Source organism: Eulemur rufifrons, chromosome 15 (genome assembly GCF_041146395.1).
Source record: "Eulemur rufifrons isolate Redbay chromosome 15, OSU_ERuf_1, whole genome shotgun sequence".
Classification (NCBI taxonomy): domain Eukaryota; kingdom Metazoa; phylum Chordata; class Mammalia; order Primates; family Lemuridae; genus Eulemur; species Eulemur rufifrons.
Window position 1 is genome coordinate 109363595 of NC_090997.1, and position 21719 is coordinate 109385313.

Sequence of the window (21719 nt, forward strand, 5' to 3'; positions counted from 1 at the left end):
TACAGCCGATGGAGTATTGTACCTTTGTTTTTATTTGCCTCAAATGGGAGCATATGCATCTTTAGCTGTTAATGGTCACACCCTCCTCTCACTCTGTGTTCCATACAGAGGATGCCTTTCCTTCCTCGGATGCCTTTCTCTCATATCAAAAACCTTATTGAAGTTTCAGGTTGAGTTCTGTCTACCAGTGAGTCTTTTCTTGTTATCACACCTTATTTGGGAAATCTTAGCATTTGTGCTTTTAATGTGTGATACTGCCAACTAGGCCTTGCTCTCAAATTGTTAAATATTTTCCACAAGAGATTATAAAGTTCTAGCACGTAGACACTGTGATAGCTCATTCTTTCACGTTTCCAAGGCTCCTTGTATTCAAATTAAGTAGAGTACTGTAAACTGTTAATAATTATAACTTATACTGCTCAAAGTCCCATTTTCATCCCCAAATCTCCATTCTAAAATTTCTTTGAATAATAAGAGTTAACATTTATTGAGTGATACTATATAGCATTCACTGTTCAAGATACTTTTCACATATTAACACACATAATCTTCCCAACAACCCTATGATAGAGATACTACTATTCCTATTTTACAGATAAGAAAACTGAGGTACAGAGAGGCCAAGTGACCGACCCAAAGTCCCCCAATTAGTAAGTGGCAGAGTTGGGATTCAAACTAAGACTGACACAGGAGCTCACATTTCTAAATTTTTAGCAACACAAAAATAACTCTTACAAGGCCTGGTCCTCCCTGGCCTTGTTTTAAGTTGTGCCTGGATAAGTAGCACAGTTTCACAGCCAGAATTTAAAGAAATTCTACTCTTTTCTTTTCAAAAAGGGATAAAACATAGTGTACAGCAACACTTAACCAAATCCCCTTCCTTCTCCTGTGTTCTGTCCCCAGGCACTTCAATTCCAAGGCCTTTGTCTAGCGATCACTATCAGTTTTCCAGCCCCCAAAGGGAAAACCACAAAAGCATTCTTTTGACAGATGGCCCCAGGCTCCCTGCTGGCAAAGAGAATCCTTCCTTCAGAAACGTTTAGGTTCAGTTGTCAGGGTGCGAGAGAAGGCCATAAGGATACCCACAGTCACTCCTAGAAAATTGCCCTGAGGTAATTTGCGGAGAAGGGAAACTTTGGCCAAATACAAGTTTCTCCTCTGCAAAGTCCATCCAGAGAGTTGTTCAAAAGAAAAGCCTGGCCCGCTATTTGCAATAGATTCTCTACATATTGAAACACAGTTATTTCTCTGGGGGTCACGAGCACTTTTAAGACTTTGGCTTTTTTCCTTGGTTTGTTTTTTGCCCGGGCTAGAGTGCCGTGGCATCAGCCTCGCTCACAGCAGCCTCAAACTCCTGGGCTCAAGCGATCCTCCTGCCTCAGCCTCCCGAGTACCTGGGACTACAGGCATGCGCCACCATGCCCTGCTGATTTTTTTTTAATATTTTTAGTTGCCTGGCCAAGTTTCCTTCTATTTTTTAGTAGAGATAGGGTCTCAGTCCTGCTCAGGCCCGTCTCAAACTGCTGAGCTCAAACAATCTTACCGCCTCGGCCTCCCAGAGTGCTGGATCACAGGAGCCACCGCACCGCGCCAGGCCGAGACTTTGGCTTTCTTATCAGAAAAATGTTGAGTCATACACAAACTTTGAGGAAAGGTGTATGTCAAAGTCTTAAATTAAGAAACCCTGGCCGTGCCTGGCGGCTCAGGCCTGGAACCCTGGCGCTCTAGGCGGAGGCGGGAGGTCGCCTGAGGCCAGCAGTTCGAGACCCCCGAGCCGGGCAAGGCCCCGTCCCTACCTGGAGTCAGCGAGGCCGGCCGGGCGCGACGGCGCCTGCAGCCCCGGCCACCCACGGAGGCCGACGCAGGAGGCCAGGGCCTCGCTGGAGCCCAGGAGTCTAAGGCTGCAGCGAGCTGTGAGGACGCCACGACTCTACTCTAGCCCGAGGGACAGAGCGAGACTCTGTCTCAAAAAGGAAAAAAAAAGAAATCCCTAACGCGGAGGGATTGTGAGCTTTGTCGAATCACACAACTTGTACGTTTTCTTAAGCCCCCGGTCATGGCACCTACGGAACACCGGAACCCGCTGTGCCAGTGGCGGCCCCCAGGTGGCGCTGCAGGGACAGCTAAGCGGGCCGCCTGCGTCCACCGCAGAGGCTGATGGGGACGGGGATTCGATTTTAACTTTTTTAAATTGTGGTAAAATATGTTATTATAAAATTTGCCACCTTAACCATTTTTGAGTATACAGTTTGGTGGCATTAATTACTGTGCATTCACAGTGTTTTGCAACCATCACTATTTTCCAAAACCTTTTTGTCACCCCAAACAGAAATTCTATAACCATTAAACAATAATTTCTCATTCTCCCCTCTTCCCAGCCCCTGGTATCCTCAAAGCTACTTTCTGTCTCTATGCATACGCCTATTCTAGATACTTCATGAGTGGAAACTTACACTCTTTGTCCTTTTGTGTCTGGCTTATTTCACTTAGCATAATGATTTAATGTTCATCCATGTTGCAGCCTGTGTCAGAACTTCATTTATTTTCATTGATGGATAATATTCCACTGTATGGAATATCATACTCTGCTTACCCATTCCCCTGTTGGACACGTGGGTGGCTTCTACCTTTCGGGTACTGTGAGTAGCACTGCAGGACACACTGGCACACAGGCATCTGCTGAAGTCTGCTTTTAATTCCTTTGGGTATATACCCAGAAGTGGAGTTGCTAGCTCACATAGTAATTCTATGATTAACCTTTTAAGGAATCAGCAAACACTTTTCTACAGCAGCTGTACCATTTCACAATCCTACCAGCACTGTACAAGTGTTCCAATTTCTCCACATTACCAACACTTGCCATTTTCCATTTTTTCTTTTTTTTCCTCAAAAAAATAAAACAGCCATCTTAGTAGATGTAAAGCAGTATCACATGGTGGTTTTGATCTGAATCTTCCTAACGACTAATGGTGTTGAGCATCTTTTCATGTACTTACTGGATATCTGTTATCTTCTCTAGAGAAATGTCTATTCAAGTCCTTTGCCCATTTTTGAATTGGGTTGCCTGTTTGGTTGTTGTTGAGTTGTAAGTGTTCTTCATAGATTCTGGATATTAGTCCCATGTCAGACATAAGCTTGGTAAACATTAGGTTGTCCTTATACTTCCTTGATAATGTTCTTTGATGCATAGCAGTTTTAAATTTTGATAAATTATAACATCTATTTTTTCTCTTGTTGATCATGCTTTTGGTGTCATACCTATGAATCCATTGCAAAATCAAAAGTCTGAAGATTAACTTCTGTTTTCCTCTAAAAGTTTTAGGGTTCTGGATTTTATATTTAGGTCATTGATCCCTTTTGAATTAATTTTTATATATTATGTGAGGTAGGAGGTCCAACTTCATTCTCTACAATGTGGAAATCAAGTTATCCCAGCACCATCTGTTGATGAGACTATCCTTTCCGAATTGGATGGATTCAGTGTCTTGTCAAAAATCTACTGGCCATATAGATCTATGGGTTTATTTCAGAACAATAAATTCTAATTCATCAGTCTATATGTCTATCCTTATTCTAGTGCCACACTGTTTTGATTCCTGTAGCTTTGTAGTAAATTTTGAATTGAGGAGGAGGAGGAGGAAGAAGAAGAGGAGGAGAATTGTTGAGAAAAAGCAGGACAAGGAATGGAAGACTAACTGCAGTTTTGGAAAATGATAGTTTTTTTTAAGTTGCTTCCAGCTACAGGGTGCAAAATGAAGAGAAAACATCACCAGGATTGAATTTTGGACGGGGAATGAGGGAGAGGCAAGTCTCAAGGACAAAGCTTCCATTTCTGGCTTACACAGGGTCCTGAAGTAAGGACTGTGGGAAGAAGACTAAGTTTGCAGAAGGCAGTGGTGTGTGCATGTGTGTGCTGAGTTTGGTTTGGGGCAGACTAAGTTCAGATGCCCTTTAGAAATCCAAGGGAAGATGCCAAGCAGCTACATGGAGATACAGCTGAGGACTTCAGGAGAGCACATGCTGAAGATCTGTGAGACACGTAATAGTAACCAAAACCATAAATGCAGATTTGACTTCCCCAGGACAGAATATGGCAGAAAGAGACCTAGGCCCCAAGAACTAAGAGCAAATCCAGGAGAGCTATCCTATAGAAATCCAGTGAAGATAGGATTTCAAAAAGTGCAGAGTATCACTGAAAAGTCAAAAAGCAAAAGGAACTGAAAAGTCCACTAGATTTAGCAAACTGTTGGTCACTGGTGACTTTAGCAAGAATAATATTATTTTGTTGAAATAATATTGTTCCAAACCAGATCAGGGTGGGTTAAGAAGTGACAGGTGGAGAAACTGAAACAGAAAGAGAGCTCTTCCTAGAAGACAGACTGAACAAAGGGAGGAGGCAGATGGGAAAGGACCTGGAAAGAGATCAGAAGACACATGAATGTCTATGGTTATGCAAATTTTATCCTCATTTTAATTAAAATACGTACATATGATTTTTCAAAAATCAAACAATCCCAAACCCCGTACCCCTATTGCTGCTACCCTATGGCAATCCCTGCCCTCTATTTTAGTTTTGTTTTTTGGTACTTACCTCTGTATTTATAAGCCCCACCCTTACCTACTGACGTCCTACCTCAAGTCAATTAATCTCTTCCACATACACCCAGCCCCAACACAAACGCACATACACTATCCTTCCTCTTATCTTCTCAATAAAGTCATACCCCACTTTCTAGTTAAACCAGCATTCACTGTCTTAATTACCAGGACTACGTGCTGACATTCACAACTGCTCTGAACTCTTATCACATCTCCAGCTCCCCAAGACCCAGTCCAGACATTTTCCCAGACACAGAGCAGGGCAACTGTGGGCTCATCTCCTCTATTTACTTCCTCTCGGGACTGCAGTCTTATACTGCTTATTGCCCAGTGCTGGAAAGCAATAGCCTCGTGTATTTTACTCAGTTTCATCATGGATGGTGGGAATGTAAGTCCATTAGTAGTTGCTCTGCCATGGCCAGAAGCAGAAGTCTAGACTGTCTCCTAGTATCTGTTTCTAGAAGGGCATCACCCACTTTCAAGACAGTCTAAATGAGAACTGTTCTCATTTGTCCTTTTCAGAAAATACACCTCAAGGCTTTTGCAGTAAAGGGTAGTGAGCTGGCTGCAGGTGCTGGGGAAGGGCTGTGTGCACGTAACTACCACAGACTGGGAGCGATCACCCTATTCTCAGCTCCCTTCACTTCCCCACCCCCAGAGGGACCTGGTGCCTCTAATTCTTGAGATTTCCATGGTTTTGAGGCTCAAACTGGCATGTTTCTTGACCTTCCCTCTCAGGCACTTACGTTTCCTGCTAAATCAAAAGACACTTCCACCACTTTCTTTCCAGTTTCCAAAATGTCATCTTTTCTACACTCTAGTCTATCTCATTCTTTTTGTCTATATATATGGATATACATACATGCACACACACACACATGCACGCACACACACACACACACATAACAATGCTCATTTCGATAGGGTTTCAGGAAAGAATGCACATTCAGTTAACCTTGTTCCAACAAAGGTCAGGTTTGAATGGTTTGTTTCAAATATGAAAGACTTCAAAATGTTTGAGATTCTATAAAAAGATTCACTTGAGAGGATGAGGTTGACTATATAGGAGAGAAAAGACATACGTAAACTTTTTCTAAAGCCAGAAGATCAAATTCAAGCCAGAGAAAACATAGTTTTTAATAAGAACAAAAAAGTATATCACATGTAAATTAGTAAATTTGGCCATATTTGAAAAGATTTATTAATATTTATAAATCTAAGGAAAATAATTATCTTCTCCTAAATAGAAATTCAGCAATATGCCATAAAATTATTGAAATCAATATAAAAGAATAGTGAAAAGAAAGTATTCAATTTTCTCCTGCTTAATCATAAAAAGTGGGGCACTATAAAGGGCTTCTCTGTTAGCCTCAAGTATTTGATGCATAAAACTGTCCTATGTATCTACACAACCTGCACTGGACCTGCCAGAACACAGCACAGTTCCCGTAAGAGTTAGTTTGTTTTGACACTTTCTTTACATTCTGTGGGACAGAGAGTGTACACTGTTCAGCATGGGATCCATAGCTTAACATGGAAAAGTCTGAATTTAATAATTCCAAAACACTGTACAACACTGTATCCTGGGGAAGTAAATAAATCTATATAAACAGAAATTTTGGGTGCTGATTGCATAATTCAAATTTTTGCTTTCTTTCTTTTTCTTTCTTTTTGAAATGGAGTCTCACTCTGTGGCCTGGCCCAGTGTACAGTGGTGTCATCACAGCCCACTGCAACCTCAGACTACTGGGCTCCAGCGATTCTCCTGCCTCAGCCCCCGACTCGCTGGGACTACAGGTGTGTGCTACTCCACCTGGCTAATTTTTCTATTTTTTTGTAGAGACAGGATCTCACTCTTTCTCAGGGTGTTTGAACTCTTGGCTTCAAACAATTCTCCCACCTCAGCCTCCCAGAGTGCAAAGATTACAGGTGTGAGCCAAATTTTTGCATTCTGAACATATCAAAAACACTATCACATACAAAAATGACCTAAAGCACAGTTTTGCTGTCTACACATTTCTCCATAAAAATGGAAGTCTGCAAAAAATCATAAATTATGGAAGAGATTTGAGTTGTAATAGCTTATCAACAATTTACTACATAAAAAAATGAGTATATCACCTTGCTCTAAAAATTTTAGAACTACATTATGAAACCTAGGCTGTTAGTTTCTGTACTTGCTATAAATGATTTTGGTTTTATCCAAAATGGGTTATGTGTCCAAACCTAACAAACATTAAATTACAAATTTCCTCCATTAAAAACCCTAATATTTTACACTTCTAATAGAAGACAACCTATAAATGTATAAAGCTAAAATTTCAAACTGTAAAAAATTCTTTATTCACACAAAGGAAAAACTCTTTCATAAGGAAGAATGTCATTTGCAAGCAAAAGGGAGTAATAATTATTAGTGACTATTCATTTCTGCAGGGACATAAAGAACTAGAAGGAGGTTAAAAGATTTTGTTTTTTTTTTTTTACATCTTGTCATGTAAAATTATGATTAAATATAACATAAATGTCTCCCTATTCAGCAAAGATAAACAAGTATTCTCATTAAAATATAGCTAAGAGTTGAAAATATTTGCTGTTAGACAACACTACTAATTTTGCATAATTTTGCACTCCACGTTGTTGGGCCAACAAAGTTTTTTACCAGTGATCTAAATCAATACTGCAATTGGAAGTTTATGCAATTATAAACATAATACATTGTATTTTTGTGATAACTTTCCAGTTTGTATTGATTGATGGTCATTTCTAATGACTTTTCCTAAAATATTTTTGAATGCTTAAAAATTAACTGTATTACTATCAAAGAAAATTACTCAGTTGTCTATAGCAATTCATATCAAAAGCACACCTAATTTTGTTTAATGGACATTAAAGAAAATAGGAAAAGTGCATATTCCCTTTAGTGGGAAGTGTTGTAAAATTTTGCTTATTTCAAAAATTAACCTAGAATCATTCATCCAATGTTTTTGAGCACCTACTATTTGCTAAGCACTGCTCTAGGTACTCAGGATATACTGGTGAATGATTCAGAAAGGTTCCTATACTTATATGGCTTACTGTTAATATTTGAGGGTATTGGGGGAACAGACAATAAATGTGAAAACAAAAAGATGATTTCAGATAGTGACAAGTCCTGTGAAAAAAAGAAAAGAAAGGGAAAAAATCAGCAGGCAATGGGGAGGGCCACTTTAGATTGGGTGGTCAAGGTTGCTATTGTGGTCATCAGTGTTGTTCATTAAATACTTCTAGTTGTCCTAAGCACCAGCAGTATTGCACTTGTAAAGGAAAATAAAAATCTCAGGACCCTCCAACTCCCTATGCCAAAGGGAAGGTCAAGCCCAGATCCTGAGTCATGCAACACCTCTTGCAAATGAACAGCTATTACTAACACTACAGGCCAGATTGCCACAGAAAGGTAAATGGCTTCAGGCATCTACACGGACAGTTCCCACAGATCATTCATAAGAACACTGTTTGCTGGCCTCCCATCAATGAGGACATTCAAATTGTAACTTCCGGGTCTGCAGGCTAAGTCTAGCTCCTAAAACTAAAGTCCACTTTGATTCCACACTAATAATGTGGATTACAAGTTTATCTTCCCAAGTGCAGAACAGAGACAAGACCATTCTTTCTTCTAGCTACCCAGGAACATCTGTATAACCAATTCTTCCTTTACTCCCTTTTCTCTTCAAACATTTACCTAACCTTGTGTAAAATGCAGATTTCCTGGCAGTAACTAAAATCTCACAAGAATGTAACCATTTGCATCATGGCCCACCCTCTCCCCTTTTCTCTTTCTATATGCCCTCACTCTTTAAATACTGAGTTTCCAAATCCCTCTTCAGATAGCACAGATCACAGATGCTTCTGTGGTTTGTCCTTGAACTTTGGCTTCGTAACCCTCCACTGATTGAGATCTTTGCCTGGCCACCTATTTGGGTTGTCACACTTCCCCATAGCCCTAAAAAAGTGATTTATGACACTTGGCATTTGAAGATTCAAGAATCTTACTCTGATTTGCTACACTTTTTCTATATACCACAGGCAATGGCAATGCCCCGATGGTGGCTGCTGTCAGCCTGCTACCAGAAGGAGGACCATTCGAGGCAGAGCTCCCACTAACCCATGATGGATGGGTAGCATGAGCAAGACCCGTTGTTTTGAACCACTGAGGTTTGAGGTTGCTTGTTTCACAGCACAACCTAACCAATCCTGCCTATCATAGAAAGTTAAGGAGATTATAAATGAAGTAAAACAGCTAGGCACACCAAGGGGAAAACACATGCAAAGACATAACTGAGAAAGGACAGTGGCGGGAGTGTGGTGAATAAGGAGAATCGTATGAAGGAGGTGGAGAGCTGTACTCAGATCAGGCCACACAGGATTGAAAGCAGACTGTGGGCAGCTTGGGCTCAATACCATTTCCATAGGCGAGCAAGGTGGGGATTTTAAGCTGGAGTGGGTGGGATGGGCATGGGGGGGCTTTTAAGGGAAAAGCTACCTAATGAATCATGAACAGGTAAAGTCCCTTTCTACCACCAAATTCCAGATGACTGGTCTCGGGCTCAGACAAGAGACCAAACTGTACCTTTCTGGAGAAATTAAATGATCCCAGAGAAAGAATCTTCAGACACTGACATCTGAAGGAACCTAAAGAATCAGCCATCTGACCACCTGACATCCCAACAGTAAAACCCACACAAAGAATGTCCAATTAGCTTCCCAATGTCTCACTCATAAATACAAACAGACAGCCAGGAATCACCAGACATTTGAGACCGGCTTCTCCACAAAAGAGAGAAAGAGGTCACACGGAGCAAACAGAAAATACATATAATTGATATCATAGAAGAGTAAGAAATGGAATCGCACCTATAAACCATATATAGGAGACTCTAAATAGAAATATTCAAAAAACTTTAAAATATGATAAACAAATTCAATTAAAGGGTTAGAAAATAAAGTTGAGGCAATCTTGCACAAAGTAGAAACAAAAGACAAGAAATGCACAAATAGGAGATAAGAGAAAAAAACTTTGTGATACAATATCTGAATAACAAGAGTTACAGAATGAAAACAGAGGGGAAAAATTATTCAAGAAAAGTACCTACCAATGAAAATTGGCATCTGCAAATGGACAAAGACCATGAAATGCCCAGCATAGGAATGGAAGGAAGCGCAAAGCACATCCACCTGGAAAGTCAAACACTGGTGGTAAGAAGAGGAGATGAAAGGCTCCCCAGGGTGGGTGACAGGAGAGGTCATAAAACAAACTGCCATCAGATTTCTCAGTAGCAACCTGGAAGCTAGAAAATCATGGGTGAATGCCTTCTACATTGAACAAAAAAAAAGAAGTGGAAGATGAAGATGTGACTCAATTGCTACAATCACAGGATAAAACTTTAACACATGAGAAGTTGCTTCTTATGAATGAGCAAAGAAAGTGGTTTCTTGAAATAGAATCTACTCCTGGTGAAGATACATTGAACATCATTTAAATGACAACAAAGGATTTAATAAATTTAATTGATAAAGCAGTGGCAGGGTTTGGGAAGACAGACTCCAGGTTTTTTTGTTTTGTTTTGTTTTTGGAGACAGGGTCTTGCACTCTTGCCTGAGCTAGAGTGCAGTGACATCATCATAGCTCACTGCAACCTCAAACTCCTGGGCTCAAGCCATCCTCCTGCCTTAGCCTCTCAAGTAGCTTAGACTACAGGCACATGTCACCCCACCCAGTTAATTTTTCTACTTTTTATAGAGACAGGGTCTTGCTATGTTGCTCAAGCTGGTCTTAAACTCCTGACCTCAAGAGATCCTCCATCCTGAGCCTTTCCTATGACTCAAAATCCAGAAGCAAAGCAAGTGAAAGGCTGAAAAATGTGACTACCACCACATACACACAAAAACACAAAAAGACCCCACAAAACCTAAAGCAAACAAGCAAAATTATAATCTTTTATATGTCCAAAGTACACCATAAACAAGGTAAAAATATAAATGACAAATGGGATAGGTAAAAGTAAAAGAAATTTTTACAAATTAAATTATGAATTAAGGGTTAATATCCTTGATATGTTAAAAAAAAAAAAAAAAAAAAGAAACCTCTAAAATTTCAAAAAAAGCCCCAAAAACCCAATGGAAAAACTGAGCAAAAGATATGGACAAACAGAAAACACAACACAAAAGGTCAAGTTATGGAAAGACAATTTCTCTTAGAGAAGACCAATTTCTAAACTACATCTAATATAGCATTTCTATTAGTAATACCTATCAGACTCGCAAAACTATAGAAGCCTGGCAATGTACTCTGTACAACTGTACAGAAACAGGGATTCTCATACAGCAGTGGTGGAAACAGAAAATGTCTCAATCTTTATGGAGGGGAATGCGGCAATAACCACCAAAATTACATATGCATTTTCTCTTTGACCCAGCAAATCCCACTGGCAAAATAAAAAATGATGTACCTACACATTCATGTCTTATAGCAGTCTTTGTAATAGTAAATCCGCAAGGAACTGGTGGAATACAGTGCAGGGCATCTACACAGTGGAATGCAAACAAACTAGAAAAAAGGGATCATATCATGTCAAAAGGTAACCGAAGAAAAAATATTAATGGATAAAGTGGACTACGTCAAAATTAAAAACTTTTATGCTTCAAAGGACACCATCAAGAAAGTGACAGCCACAGAATGGTCAAAAAGACCTGCAAATCCTACGTCTGATAAAAGACTTCTACTCAGAACACATAAAAGGTTTTTACAATTCAATAAAAAGACAACCCAACTAAAACATGGACAAAGGATGTGAACAGACATTTATTCAAAGAAGATAAACAAACGGCCAATAAGCACTAGGATGCTCAACATCACTAGTCATTAGAGAAATGCAAATGAAAATCACAATGAGATGCCGCTTCACGACCACCAGGATAGCTATAGTCAGGAAATCCGGACAATAACAAGTGCTGACAAAGATGCAGAGAAACTGGTATTTTCATACATTGCTGGTAGGAATGTAAAATGGTACAGCTGCTTTCAAAAGCAGTTCAGCAGTTCCTCATAAAGAAAACAGAGTTACCACATGACCACAGCAATTCCACTTCTACATACATGCCCAAAAGAACTGAAAATATATGTCCACACAGAAACAGGTACATGTATATTCACAGCATTATTATTCATAATAGCCAAAAAGTGGGGAAAACTCAAATGTCCATCAACTGATCAATGGATAAACAAAATGTGTTATACCCAATGGAATATTATTGACACAATGAAACATTATTCAGCCATAAAAAGGAATGAAGTAGTGACACATGCTACAACATGGATGAACCTGGAAAACGTTCTAAGTAAAAGAAACCAGACACAAAAGACCACATATTATATGATTTCACACATATGAAATGTCCAGAATAGACAAATCCAGAGACAGAAAGTAGAATAGTGAATGCCAGGGGCTCAGATGAGAAGAGAATGGGAGATGACTGATATTGCATCTGGGGTTTCTTTTGGGGGCAGTGAAAATGTTCTAAAATCAGATACTAGTAACAGCTGCAAAACCTTGAAAATAGACTAGAAACCACAGAATCATATTTATGGAAAAAAGTCACTGGAGTCAATTTACATGTCACTTTGTTCAAGTGGGGAGTCAGCAGAGGATTATTTTTGTAGCTTCTATGTAAAATTATCAATTTACAAAGAATTTTCAATGATTCCTGTTTTTTCCATGTGTTTCCTCTTCTTTTGAGACTTTCCCCAACCCTCTAGGAAAGTTTCCATCATTACTGTTACTATTAACTTTTAAAAGTATCTGTTATGGACATTTTTCTAGCATACAAAAGTAGAGAGAATTATATAAGCCTTTTGTGCTACAATAGTTTATTAACATGTGAATGTATTTTAAATCTAAATTATTTTCCTGAAATTGCCAAGACCCAGGCCACAGCCTGAGGCAGGGCTAATCACTCAAACCTGCCAGGATGGTGCTGGGCCAGTCATGTAACGCTTTCAGGCTAACTTTGGGTGAATTCTGGCAAACTATTTCCTTCACTCACAATGACATTTCTCGAACTTTCCCCTTCACTATCTTTGAAGATAGGATGGGCAAGGTAACTAGTGACCATTACATCATCTAAGGAGCAGGGTTCCATAAAAAAGGAAGAGAAAGAAGAGTGAAAACAATGCACGTCATTAGACTGTTTCAGCCTTTGTCCTTTCTCACAATAAAGTGCCATTCTCCTAAGTGATATAATGTCTACTTAAAGTGTAAGGCTTGATAAAGTATAAAATCCATCCCCATATACACCAAAACATACCCAGAATGTGCAGTACAGATATTTAAAATGTAAGGTAACTGAATATATTTCGTTATACTTTACTAGTGTGTTGCTCTTCCAAATGTAAACTCTATGTTTAAGATATCACCAGTTCACTGCCTTGAAGCAGTTCTCAGGCCACAGTGCAGGGACAGAGACTCCAAAAGGAGCCTGAGGACTGAGTTGCAGAGACAGAGACCAGAGACTGAAGTGGCCAATTTTCAGTTTAGCCTTTTTTCAGATAATTCATATTTTTCAAAGGCAATTATTTTCTGTGATTCATACTTCAGATTCTTTTCCTTTCCTATTATCTACAATATTTAGGATAATTGTATGAAATGGTACCTACTTAAGAATACTGACTCACAATAGTATAACCACCTAACATTTTCTACTCTGTTCAAGATCAAATTTTATAAAAATATTCTCTTTAAAATGCAATTCTAACAGCAGCAATTAAGAATATAATTCTTGACTGTATCGGATCATCTGAAACTGAGAAAATTATGTGTATTTAGAAAATTTGACTGAACACACTTTATTTATTTATTTATTTTTTTTTGTTTTGTTTTTTTGAGACAGAGTCTCACTCTGTTGCCCAGGCTAGAGTGAGTGCCGTGGCGTCAGCCTAGCTCACAGCAACCTCAAACTCCTGAGCTCAAGCGATCCTCCTGTCTCAGCCTCCTGAGTAGCTGGGACTACAGGCATGCACCACCATGCCCGGCTAATTTTTTCTATATATATTTTTAGCTGTCCATATAATTTCTTTCCATTTTTAGTAGAGATGGGGTCTTGCTCTTGCTCAGGCTGGTCTCGAACTCCTGAGCTCAAACGATCCGCCCACCTCGGCCTCCCAGAGTGCTAGGATTACAGGCGTGAGCCACTGCGCCCGGCCTGAACACACTTTAAAAACACAGAACTTTGTGTGTTCTCCCCCGAGGTAAACTGAGAAGACAGAACACTGATACCACTGGGAATCCAGCCACCTGGGGAAGGACCATGTCACACAGTGGGAGAAGCAAATAAAGAACATGGACCAGACTCTCCTGAACACCCTGTCAACAGTACCAGGCCCAGGGAGGCTTTCCTGTCACTTCCTAGATGTCCCTCTTCCTTTAAAACCAATCTGCCACGCACCTTGACTTTTGTGAAACTGGTGGAGAATTATGAACCTATATTACAGAGGAATTAAAGAAACCTGTGGAAATTATCACAACTGCCTAGGTCCTAGGATCACTATGAAGCCTCAAAATGCTTGTGTGAGAAATCCAGTTAGCGAGGAGTGAACACAGATATTGTCCAGTAGTGGCTGAAGCCACAGTAAGTCTTACAGCTCAAGGACTTCTTCCCAGAACAAAGGAATTAAGTCATACTCTCCTCATACTCAGCCCAAAGGCTTTGAATCTATTGCTGTGGATGGGTCTTGCAGCTCAAGGACTTCTTCCCAGGGCAAAGAAAGTAAGTCATAATCTTCTAGAACTTAGCTGAAAGACTTTGAATCTCCTCCTCTGGATGGCCATCCCCACTGAACAACCTGTAGGTGGAAATGCCACCCCCAACCTGAAGGAACAGGAAGAATCATCTGAAACCCAGATAAAGGCCAGGGAAAAGAGGACGCTAGCCAGAGAGCAGGGCAGAGCCCAGAAAACTTTCTCAGGTTGTCTCACCACGGACTGCAGATGTGACCCCAAGACGGCTGGTCCGACTGCCCTAGGGAAAGGCTTCCAAGCTTTTCTGATTTTCTTACAGGATTATGAGAAATCCGGAGCACTGAGGGCAGAAGGGGCAGGAACACCATGCTGCTGCTTTTCAGTCCAGTTACTGGAATGCCCAGACATTCAAACTGGACGTCAGCCTGTCTCCTGAATATTACCTACCTCAAGATATGGTACATATTCACCTGTGATTATAGCTATATCTGAGCCCACCGGGGAACATCAGCCAGTGGTACCTTTGATATCCATCTTACCTAGCAACACGGTAGCATTTCTGAGGAACCTGAAGACTTAAGGCTTTCTTCTAGGATGCATTTATTTTTCAGGTTGTGTTTTTTTCCCCCAGATGGTTTTGATTATCGTCTTTTTTTCCCCAGGAAACTTAATTGATCTGATTCTTCAAAAAGAATTTCTGAGATTTAGAGCTAAAGGGCCCAGGGTACACTATTTTCTATAATCTATTCCAAAAAGAAATATTTAAAAAGAAAGCATGAATACTACTTAGAAAAATAAAAAATTTGAAATGTGAAACATTTAAAAAAGTGTAACTTTTGGCCGGGCGTGGTGGCTCATGCCTGTAATCCTAGCACTCTGGGAGGCCGAGGTGGGCGGATCATTTGAGCTCAGGAGTTCAAGACCAGCCTGAGCAAGAGCGAGACCCCATCTCTACTAAAAATAGGAAGAAATTATATAGACAGCTAAATATATATATATATAGAAAAAATTAGCCGGGCATGGTGGCACATGCCTGTAGTCCCAGCTACTCAGGAGGCTGAGGCAGGAGGATTGCTTGAGCCCAGGAGTTTGAGGTTGCTGTGAGCTAGGCTGATGCCACGGCACTCACACCAGCCTGGGCAACAGAGTGAGACTCTGTCTCGAAAAAAAAAAAAAGAAAAAAAAAAAGTGTAACTTTTAAAACTTAGAGCTTAGATCCATCCCCAGAGATTCTGGTTTAATGTTTTTTTAAAAATTTAAAAAGCAATTTAGATGCTCACTCATGATTGAGAACCAGCATGCTAAATATTGTTTCTTCCTAATGTGACTTGTGTAGCACTGTCACCTAAAATCCCAAATAATTCATTTAAAACAATATGGTACAAATACTACTGTAACTAAGGCTTACAATAGTACATTTTTCATCAGCATTTGTCTAAAAATGCAGGTGAACCAAGAGAAAGTCCAACTTTATATTAGACTGCTGGTCGTTTGGCTTTTAAGTCACTTGAAAGTAACTGGCACTAAAACTAGTTTTATTTGAATAGTCCTTAAAAACAGTAAAAACTTTCAAATGATTCAAATGGCAGTTTCTTGCCTGAAACAAACCAACATGAATATTAATCACAAGTAAGAGGCTTCTTAAGATTGTGTAGAACATATATGTGAAGAGTGGTAAATAAGTAGGTATTTCAAAAGAAACATTTCAGGTATGTTGGTATTAAATGATATTAAACTTGATATTTCCAAACATATAAGAGAAATGATAAATTATAAGTACAGTAGAAAAAAATTACTTCAGACTTTATATTGTCTATAATTTAAAAAGATAACATCTCTAATGGTAAATACACCTCATCCCAAAACCTATTAAATTTGCCATCAATGGATATCCCAAATAAATTATTCTTATTTTTTGACCAGGCAGTTAAAATAAGCATATTTTATATTAATTGGGGAAGGGCTCCATGTCAAAATTCAATTGAAAATTAAGGACTTGCTCTCTCAAACAGCATTTTTCAGATGCACTTTTGAGATAGAAAAACAAACAATAAGCAGGTAAATCAAGAATCTACAAAAAGAGAAAACTAAAAAATTCATAATAGCTTTCAAGTTGAGAGAGCTTCTCTATACTTAGCCTTCCTTAAAAAAATTTTTTTCTAAAATCTTTCCATAGCTATCAAATATGAGAAAATCATATTTAATAACCCACTGGAACATTACTGTGGATGGCTGTCAGGATGATCTGGATCTGTGGATGCTATAACTCACTTGATCTGTTACTTTCTTCACCACATGCTTCTCATGAAATGGTATTTTATTTTAGATGACAGTGCATACCTAATGGAATTCTGAAGCCTTAACATTTACTGCAGGTTTCAAGAAATTAGCTATTTCAACGTAAATTGAACTTATCCAGGAGAAGGTATGTTAAAAGATTCCTCAGGACAATGACTTCCCCTTTGAAGATAAGAATGCTTTAATGTTGGAGTTAATTCCAAGTGTTTTCAAACATTTTTCTCCATTACATAAGTATTAAAATAAAGATCATAGGTCTCCCCACCTCCACTGCTCCTGCCTCAAGTTATCTTTATAACGTGAGCTACCATAGTGACAGCAAGAAAATGAGCCAATTATCCACACTTGTTCTTTGATTGCCAGCTATCATCACCAGTGAAATTGGAATTAACCAGAACTTTATATATGGAATGTTTTGATTACCAGGAGTTTCCTAATATCCCTGCCTTTCCACCTCCTGCTTTTGTAGGTAGAATGAGCATAGTTTTTATTTATTTTTTTTTTTTTATTTTTTATTTTTTTTTTTGTTGAGACAGAGTCTCACTTTGTTGCCCAGGCTAGAGTGAGTGCCGTGGCGTCAGCTTAGCTCACAGCAACCTCAGACTCCTGGGCTTAAGCGATCCTACTGCCTCAGCCTCCCGAGTAGCTGGGACTACAGGCATGCGCCACTATGCCCGGCTAATTTTTTTTTCTATATAGATTTTTAGTTGTCCATATAATGTCTTTCTATTTTTAGTAGAGACGGGGTCTCGCTCAGGCTGGTCTCGAACTCCTGACCTTGAGCAATCCACCCGCCTCGGCCTCCCAGAGTGCTAGGATTACAGGCGTGAGCCACCGCGCCCGGCCGAGCATAGTTTTTATATTCTGTTAATATTACATACTTTTGGAGACTTATAAAGGTACATTGGGAACATGAAGGCATATCAGTACAAAGACCCAAGAGGTTGATGGGTCTTAGGGAGACAGAATAGCATAACATACTACAGGTTTGGTAGTCATACCCATGGATTGAAACCAATTTGATTATGTCTGTGTGAACTTGGGTACCAGCAATTTAACTGTGTCTCTTCCCTTATTATAAAATCGTTATAACAACATTCCCCTCATGATGCTGTTGTGAAGACTAAATGGAAAATGTACACTGCCTAGTATGGAAGATGCTCAATGATGGACATCTTTAAAAAAAATGGTAGTGCCACAGGCACTGTTTGTGATAAATCCTAGCTTGCTAGAAACTGCTTGCAAAGTGGACTTGCAAAGTGATCTAATGTGCATAGTCAAATTAAAATGTATGTAAGTCAGATTCTCTTGCTATAAACCATAGCATCTAACTAAATTTTTTTAAGTAGTATCTTTAATCCCACTTATGAGAATTAATGTGACAAGCTCTCAACAGAAATTCATTGAAAAATATTTGTATATCTTGCTTTTATGTCCATATGATAAATTCTTAAACTAAGAAAGAAAATCCTACATTCTTTAAATTATATTTTAAATTTACTTAACATACAAGCTGACCAAACCAGGGGAAAAAAAAAAAAAAAAAACCAACACTGAAAACTTTTAAATGGGTCTACCTTTCACTTAAATGCCCCGATAATATCTGGAGAACATAATATATGTTTGATATTTAATACAGGTCTACTTTTTAACAGAGTACTGTAAAAAATTAACATAACAAAGTTACTTGTAGGCCAGGAGTGGTGGCCCATGCCTTAATCCTAGCACTCTGGGAGGTTCAGATGGGCAGATTGGTAGAGGTCAGGAGTTCGAGACCAGCCTGAGCAAGAGCGAGACCCTGGCTCTACTAAAAATAGAAAGAAATTAGCTGGACAACTAAAAATATATAGAAAAAATTAGCTGGGCATGGTGGTACATACCTGTAATCCCAGCTACTCAGGAGGGTAAAGCAGCAGGTTTGCTTGAGGCCAGGAATTTGAGGTTGCTGTGAGCTAGGCTGATGCCAGGGCACTCTAGCCAAAAAAAAAAAAAAAAAAAAGTAAGTTGATTTTAAAAACCCTCAGGTGGTTAATACAGTAAAAAAAGTTACAAATTAGAATAAATTTTAAATCATCAGTGCTAACACCTCACAAGTAATTTTAACTCAAATACAATGTATCTTAATTCAGCTTCTGTTCCACAGTACCCTGGACTTACTCTCTTCTGTTACACTTTATTGTGCTTCCTTCAGTAATTGTGTTACTCTGAACTATAAACTCTGCAATGGCAAGAACTCTCTTATCTTGTTCACTTCAGCACCTAGCAAGTGTATGGCACACAGCAGAGTTTCAATAAATAACAATGTGTTAATAAATGAAGTTAAGACATTAAAATTGCATATATTCTACTTGTACAAAAAATGCAATTTTAATGTGATTTTATGAAACAGATTTAATTATGAAGTAACTTGAACTATAAAAGCATTTATTTAAAATAAAACTAGCTTACCTACTATACTTATTATTCAGTTTAAAAAATAAAACTTTGTGTACAAGTTTTCAGCAACACACATTTTCCAACTAACATATAAGACAATGTGATCTGGAAATGTATCACTCTCATTTCTGAAGAACATATAGAGAACAGTCTATATGACTCCTTCAAAACTCTGATGCAACAGTATTCTATTACCTTCATCATTTCTCTTTTTAACTTTACATAAAGGTAGACAAACTTTTAGCCATTTATGGAGCAAACAGTCTGGACAATTGCTGATGTTACCAACTTTAAGTGAAATCTGCCACATACCCAGTGCAAATGCAACTTTACAATGATTTAATAGTGTGAATAAATTGCTTCAGTGTTTGCACATAAGGGTATTTCTATTGCTATCTGATCAAACACATTTAAAAGATCTTACCCTGCACCTTAATTGTGAAAATATATTCCAAGATGCTAAATTTCCCTTAAAAGAAACCTGAGTTAAAAATCAGAATACTACTCTGAAATAGAAAGTATACAAAAAAGAAAGATTAAATATCTAATTAGATTATTTGTTGAATTGAGTTAAATATCTAATTTCCTAAGTTTCCCTCCTAAAGTATGTAATGGATTATACAAATACTAAGAAAACTCCAAATAATTTTTATGTTATAGACTATTTCTTTCCATTTGTAACTAATTTTGATATTAAAGCTCATATAGCATTTTCACAATACAAACTAAGTAACTTTTTATGAATTTCCTACAGAGAAAAACATAACAGCAGGTACCTACACACACCTAAGCTCTTTCTTTAAAGCAATACTTCATTTCTGTATATGTTTCAAAAATTAAAGTTAAGCCATGATTACTCAAAAAGACTATTTTATTGAGTATTTAGATTTAGAGTCTTATCTCTCTCCCATTATCTTCATTTCTATCATCTACCTCTTATTCCAGGGATTCTCAAACTTTCATGTGACACGGATCACATTCTCTCTCAAAACATCTGATTCACCCACTTCTCTTGTGTGTGTGTTTTTCTGTTTGTCATGCAATGGGATGGGATGAGGGGTGTGCTACAAGGAGGTGAACCTTCTATAACTTAAAGGAGGACTGCTATGCTTTCAAGATAATACGTAAGGGTTTTAAGTGAGATAATGTTTGTAAATAATTGCACAGTGGCTGATACACAGTAGACAGACAATGCATGGTATTAATACATATTATTGTAACTCATCTGTGTTATAAAATCATAGACACCAAAACATTTCAAAAACCAAGACTACTGGGGGGCAAAACACTGACAACCTGCAGTGCAACCTCTGCACAGAGTCTCCGCGCCAAAGCAGATTCATACTTGTTTTGAAATGTGACAGTGGCACTGCAAGTAAGTAACTCAAAGTTAATACGTGAGAGATACAAGTAGGCATTGAACTCAAATCAGTTACTTTTTACTTCTTGTGAAAATTCCTAGTAAAAATGTTGGTAAGGGATTAAGGACAAGAATACTCCCTACACACCATGTATGACATGCGGTACTATGTATACACCGTTGTCTATGACACCAAGTATTTCATATACACTGTATGAGACAACAGGTAGCGCTTGCATACACAGCGTGACAAGGGCAGTGTGTACACACAGTACATAGGGCGCCGTGTAAAACACCAGGTGCTGTGCAAACCCGCAAAGCACACACACACACACACACACCCCGCAAGCGCCTCCACAGCTGGCTCTGGAGAAAAGCGCGAGGCAGGACAGAGCAAAGGAAAGTTCGCGGCCGGCCGCCCCCAAGGAGCCCCTCGTCCCAGCGCGGCCCGGCAGCTTCTCCCCAGAGCTCCAGCGGGAGGAGGCGGCGGACCCCGCAGGACAGTCCCGGAGGCCCGCGAGGACCCGTTGAGGCAGCGGCGGCCTCGCTCCCGGGGTCGCCCGCAGCCCCCCGGACACGCACGGACCCCCGCCTGGCCTCGGCCGACCCTGCGCCGCGGCTCCCACCGCCCACGGCGCCCGGGGCCCGCGAAGCGTCCTCTGCTCTCCGCCGTCCGCACGCCAGGCCCGCGCTGCCAGCGGCCCCACCGCGCACGGCCCGAGGCCTGGCCAGGTGGGCGGCGCGGGGCCCAGAGGGCGTGCTCACGCGACTCCGCGGCTTCCCGCCCGAGCAGGCCACGCGCCGTCCTCCCGGGCCTCCGCCCCGCGCCCCCGGGCTTTCCCCACCATTGTTCTCAGGCTCAGCCGCCCCCGCGCCCGGCCCTCCCTCCGGGGCCTGAGCCGGGACGGGCGGGCGCGGGGGGCGCCATGTTGGCCGCCCGCCGCCTCAGAGGACCCCGCGGGGCCCCGCCGCCCGCACTTACTGTGTGTCCTCACCTCGTGGCCGGGCGGGAAGTTAAGCGCCGTTGCCGGGAAAGTTGGCGTCCCCGCCGGCCGCTCCTCCCTGCCGCCCGGCCGCCCGGATAGGCCGTGCCCGCCGGAGCCCTGCACGCGCTCCTACCTCCCCTCCGTCCCGGCTCCCGCGCCGCTGCCCGCAGCTGCCTCAGCACGTCCCGCGCAGCCCAGGCGCCCTCCGTCCTCACACGCGCCAAGGCGGCAGCCAGCGTCCGCGGTCCTAGTGCCGCTGGTTCTGCAGGC